The following is a 6,667-nucleotide window of genomic DNA, read 5'->3' on the forward strand; positions in this document are numbered from 1 at the left end:
AGTACAACACACACACACACACACACACACAGCCTCTGCTGTCCCTAACAGCCATCCCTGGAGGGCATTCTAAATCACTCCTGTGTTTATAGTCAGAATATATACTGAGCTTCTGGTTTGGAATGTTCTTTCTGTGCAATCTCTGGAATCTAGAACCACTGTGTATCTAACAATAAATTTCAATGTGATGATATATTGTTGCTAAATGCAGTCCAGGCTGGTAATAAATCAGCTCAATTAATGCTTTGCATTGGAGAGCAAAATTACAAAGGTTGACTGCGGATTTACTACAGTGAAATTATATAGTCACCTCTGTAATAGACAGTCTGCTATAAGTCAAATGTTAACAGTACATTTTCAAATAATTCTTACTGAGTGTCCTGTCCACAATGCATGTGGATTCCCAGTCCATAATTTCAGTGTATTGATGGCTATGATTTGCTGTTTAACACTTACTGAAATAAATCCTGGTCGGTATATACACAAAGTGCTGTTTACGAAATTTGCATAAGCCTGTAATTGCCCTGTAATTTTTTTTTGTGTGTGTGTTGCTGTCACAAGAGTTCAGTGATTTAAAAAAAACAATAATCTGCTAGAAAGGAGGAAAGAGAAAGGCATTTTCAGTGTGCTGTCCCTATTCTTGAAGAACATTAATTTTCTTTGCACATTATTGTCAAATTTTCTGGATATTTTCAAACTACGCTGTCCTTCCTGAAAAACTTCTGTTGATTACTTTATTATTTCAGGGTGTGTTTTGTATTGTCAGTTGCCCGTACAAACTGGGCAGTTAACATGCATGACAATATTAGCAGCAGAATGAGGCAGCCTTCCCAGTACAGTTCTTGCTGCTGAAATCTGTGGTGGCACTGTAGATGGATTACTGAGCTAATGATAAGCAGGCGTAAGTTTGCATCCCTTAGTGTCAGCAGGAGAATGAAATTCTGTTAAATAAATGGAATTAAAAAGCTGGTGTCCCATGAAATTTCTGGGTGATAATAAAAAGCATATGTCCGTGTAGAAGGTTAATCAGCATTCTTTATTCTTGAGAAGAATTCATAGTGGGATGAAACGACTTTAACAGCAATTTCCCCAACTATTCACTTTTAAAGGTTAGAAGTGCAAACCTTATTTGAGTTTAATGGAGTTTCTGTGAGTGGCTACACAAATATCCAATTAAACATGAAAGTGATGAGTTACCTTCCAAGCTACAAACTGATTGCAATAGTCCTTTATAAAACAACTTTATAAAGGAAGTTGCTGACACTAGATTTCATCGCACCTGATGATTTGTCTTAAGACTGTGTTAGCTGATACTAACTACTGAACTTGAATTAAACCAACATCAAGAATAAATTACTGTTTATGAATATTGATTCACTGGATAAAGTTGAAGAGAGCTTCAGTGAGTCCTGCTGGAAGGTTGCAGAATGTTGTGGTTAAGAAAAGAAAACCGATTTGGGGTTTGTTCTCCGGTTAGGTTTATTATCATACTTTACCTGTTCTTTACCATACCGGTACATGAAAGATGCATCACAGGTTCAATCTCAGCTTTAAAGACCTGTGTGTAAAGCTGGCTGTCCCACTATTCAGACTCACACCCGCTGAGGTACGAGATGACTAGTTGTCATTGGGAAATACAACCATGAGCCTGTCAGTATGGCCGCAATCTGAAGTGAATGTGGTTGAAAATCACCCCAGGATTTGTCCAAATAGTTAATCTCAAAGACTACAAAAAGGTGTGACAACATTGTGGTCACCAAATTACACATCCTCAGTAATAAAATGATGCATTGTATTTCAAATAATCTTGTTTATTGAGTAATTTTAGGGGAAATTTCCTCATTTAGAAGCAAATGTTGATAGTTTGTTCTAAATCATATCTACTTAATGTGCAACAAAGTGTAATAATCTGTAAGTGCCAGCATAATGACTCTTTCAGTAACGCTTATCTCTATCTCATTATGGGACTGAGATACAGAAAAGTAGAAAGCAGCCAGTTTTGGCTCCTAGATCTTAGGACGGATCTGCCAGCATTGAGAGGGTCCGGAGCAGCTCTTGGAGAATGATTCTGGAAATGAAAGGATTAATTTTGTAGAGCCTTTGATGGCTCTGGACCTGTACTCACTGAAATTTAGAAGAATGAGGGGAACATCTCATTGAAACTTGCAATGGACCTGGATAGTGTGAATGTGGAGAGTATGTTTCCAATAGGGGGAAGAGTCTAGGACAAGAGGCCACATTCTCAGAATAAAAAGGATGTCTCTTTAGGACAGAGATGAGGAAGTTCTTTAGGCAGAAGATAGCAAGTGTGGGGAATTAATTGGCACAGATGGCTGTGGAAACCAAATAATTGATTAGTATTGGCCTGGAAAGTTATGAGGAGAAGGCAGGAGAATGGGGTTGAGAGGGATAACAATTCAGCCATGACCAAATAGTGGAGGAGCTCAATGAGCTGAGTTGTCTAATCCTGCCCCTATGTTTTCTAACATGAGGCATCTGGGTAACATGGATATCAAATATTGATTTTTTTTGTTCAATAACTTTCGCTAGGATGTGCCAATTCATTTACTGTGGCATTGTTGAAAGATTGAAGTTTTAGGAAGAGTTTGCATTATACACAGATGGCACAACAGGTAGTGTTCCTCTACAGCTCAAGTAATCCAACCCTGTGTTGTGTTTGCGGTTTTCGCATTCTTCCTGTGTACGTAATTTGACGGCTGTGTCTCTTCCCCCCCCCCCAACTAATGAACATGTGAAAAGAAATAGATTACAGGGAAGTAATGACTAATGTAAAAGCTTGGAGTTGGGATAGAATTGATGGGCTAAATGGCCTCCCCCTCCCCCCCCCCCCCCCCCCCCCCACACACACACACACACACTTCAAAAGGAAATTGTGAACAATATCTCTGGCTGATTCCCACTCTAAGGGGGAGGGGGAGTGTTCACGCTTAATAAAACGGACTTCTCAAGCTTGCTGTAATCAAGAATGAAGTGCTGTGATGCAGGTAATGTAGTACACACTTCCCCAACCTAATGTATCTGCGGTATCGTTTCTCACCCGGTCAGGTACAACATTTGGTATCAACTGACCATCATTTAGGCGCTTTCCAGGCATTCTGTCTGTGTAGCATTGTCCGCATTAACTTCCTTTTGCTGCCGTTATCTGTATCAAAGTGCCATGTCTCACTGGCCAGCATTTCCTCCCTTTCTTGGAGGTGGGGGCCGTGCTGTGGGCTCAAACCCCACTTTCAGCGTTCAGAAATCGATTTGATGCCGAGAGGAAGCTCGGCTCCGTTGGAGCTGCCGTCTCTAGGTTATGACTTAAATCAAATCTTCCAGGCGCTCCCAACCTCTTTTCATGGCATTAACCATTAAGCAAAAGGTCCGTAGATCCCAGGTTAATGATAGAGGTCCATGGCATAAAAATGGTTGGGAGCCCCTGTCCTAGTCCAAGGTAAGAAGTCCCTAGCCATCATTTCGAAGAACAATCTCTGATTTCTCAAACGCCTTTACTAAAATTCGATTATTTCGTTATTATCCTATCGCGCTTTGGGGGAGTAAATTTCCTCACTGCGTTGTCTACGAAAGGATTTTTTAAAAACTACATCTTTAAGACATGCAAGTTATCAGTCATAACCTCCCCCTTGCGCCGATTTCCTCGTTACTGCCGCCGACATAGTTTCCCTCGGGCCTCTACCTTAGCCAATGGAATATGTGATCAAAGAGAAATCTCGATAGCGTTCAGAACGTAACACAAGAAATTCTGCAGGTGCTTGAAACCTAGAGTAACACACACGAAATGCTGGAGGAACTCGGCAGGCCAGGCGGCATCTATGGAGGGGAATAAATAGCAAGTTCTTGGCGTATAGGGCACTGAGAGCCGAGTGTATAAGATCACGAGAAGGTGTTCGGTCTTTGGGCGTGAAGAACGAGAGGGTGGAGGGTCAAGGTGAGAATGGAACGGTTCAATGGGAGAGAACTTCAGAGGCAACTTTATTTATTCAGAGAGCTGCCAAAGGAAGCGGCTGAGACAGGTACAGAAGAAACTTGGATGTGGGGGGAAAAAAGTAAAGTTGGACAGGAAAATGGATTGTAAACGTTTAGACGGTTACAGACCAAGCGCCGGCAGATGGGACTGCCTTGGACGGGGCTTCTTGGTCAGCAAGGACTAGATGGGCTGATTGGCCTGTTTCCGTGCTGTGTTAACACGCGTGCTTGCATGTTCCCTTTAGGTTAGTTATTGGATGAAGAAGGACAGGAGTCTGTACATGATAAATCTATTAACCGCGCCAGTGTCCCTTCGCTGTGGCTACGGGGCTAACGGTTCTATCATGTTTCAGTGAGCAATGAATCTACTCGCTATCCTTCCCCTCGTTGGTTGAAAATGTGCGAAGTGCTCTCGGAACTACATCGTCTGATTACATTTCTTGCTATTCCATCGGTGCCAATTCGGTACCTCTCTAATCAACTCAGGCTACGCCACAAATCCCTCACCCTGGGTAGTAAATAGCAGTCGTAGGAAGTGAGGGGTGTGCAGACCACGCTCAGCTCGCAGAAAGATTTTAAATGAGACCATAGGATATAGGAGCAGAATTAGGCCATTTGGCCCGTCGAGTCCAGCTTTCCTCTCAGCGCCAATCTCCTGCCTTCTCCCCGTTTCCCTTCATGCTCTCGGTGAAATAAAATGTATTTTTCTAAATGAACGACGGGAATAGATTATCATGATCTCATGTCCAGATATGGCCTATTTCTGTACTCTAACCTCCTACTCCACGTGCAAATATATAACCCATTTGAAAATCGGAGTGGGCTGTTACTTTGTGGAGCTAACCAGCTTTTCCTAACAGCAGCAACGGGCAAACACTATACCACTACCGGGAGGCTCCGTGCATTACCCTGTCACTTACACTGCCTCTGTGTTTCGCAAATTATTATGGAACCATTTCGCACTCCCCCCCCCCCCCGTCATTTCTTAAACTAATTCTCGGGTCTTCGTCTCTCACTCTTCGGAAACACAGCCTGCCGACCTCCACTCATCCTAAACCTCGGAGACGAGCCCTTGTCAGATGAAATGGACTCTTAACCTCACAATCTACCGTGGGCATGATCATTTGACTGCGCTGCACTTCCTCCACGACTGTGATACTTCATTCTGCACCTTGTTATTTATTACCGCCCATACCCACTCTGCTTCGCTCTCCCACCCTCCATCATCCTACTCGTGTGAATCACACCCAAAGCAAAGTCCACATCAATAAATCCTTCCAGATCTCACCTTCCTTGCCCCATCGCGCAATCTCATTAACTCCATAAAAGTTCCTCTCCCGGATTCTAAGCTTCTTCGTCAGCCAAACACTCAGCCGGTTTTGGGCCGAGTATTCAAAACTTGTCAATTCCTTTCTCCGAGTATTTCTCTCCACCTGCAAACCAGATCCAGGACACGGCTTTTGTTCTGCCGTAGTAAATCCTCCCTTAGCTCACTCCCCAACACACACATTTTGCGCTCCCCTGGGTGTAAGGCACCGCGGGGTTTTACCGAGCACGGAAACAGGTTCTTCGGTCCAGCTAGATCTTCCGACCAGGATGCCCCTTCTAAGCTCGTCTCATTTGCCCGCGTCTGGCCCATAACCTCTACAACAGAGGTTCCTAAGCACGGACCCCTTGCTTTATAGGTCCAAGGCGCAAAAGATGTTGGAAACCCCCACTCCAAAATATTTCTTTTCTATGTCCCCGTCCGTGTACTTTCAAGGTGCTTAGGTCAAAGCAAATGCACGATGCCGGAAATCCAAAGCAAGACAGACACACACACACACACACACACACACACACACACACACACACACACACACACACACACACACACACACACACACACACACACACACACACACACACACACACACACACACACACACACACACAATATGCTGGAGGAACTCAGCAGGCCAGGCAGCGTCTATCGAAATGAATAAACAGTGGACGTTTCGGGGCGAGACCCTTCTTCGGGACAGATAAGGGTAAGGGGGAAGATGCCAGATTAAAAAGGCGGCGGCGGTGGATAGCTAGAAGCGGAAAAGGAAAAGGAATAGCTATTGCCTAAACGAGGAGTTGGTGTATTGTTGAAGGAGGGAGCAACGCTACCCTTTGATTGGAGAACTTACTCTTCATGTGCGTCCTTGTCCTGACAAATTCCCTGAATGTGTTACTTTAAAATAAAACTTCGTAATGTTCTGAATCGTCTCGAACATCGTTAACACTGATGCTATTTTTGCGCGGGGAAAACAAGGTGTGGAACCACATTTAGACGTAAAACAGCTACTTTCCCGTAAAATCAACGACAGTAAAGCCATCGGCTTTCCGCTTTCTGGATGACACGGGGATGGGAGCTGCAGCGAGGCGGTTAGTGAGGATTAGGCCGGGAGCTGATATCAAAGCAGCCGGCTCCAACGCGCATTCCAACGGTGAGGATCAGGACTGCTCCCGGACCTTGTGCTTCCTCCAGGGCGCGTTTCCGCTCCTTGCAGCTGTTCCACTTTTAATTACCCGTCCCCCTTTGACAAATCCGTTCAGGTTGCACGCACTCCTGAGGGGAGGGGAGGGGTGGGGTGGGGAGGGGGGTGCTGCCACTTTGGTAATACCGCGTACTGCTTCAATCTCCCTGACAAAG

The sequence above is a fragment of the Hemitrygon akajei genome, chromosome 29 (assembly GCF_048418815.1).
Source record: "Hemitrygon akajei chromosome 29, sHemAka1.3, whole genome shotgun sequence".
Taxonomy (NCBI): Eukaryota; Metazoa; Chordata; class Chondrichthyes; order Myliobatiformes; family Dasyatidae; genus Hemitrygon; species Hemitrygon akajei.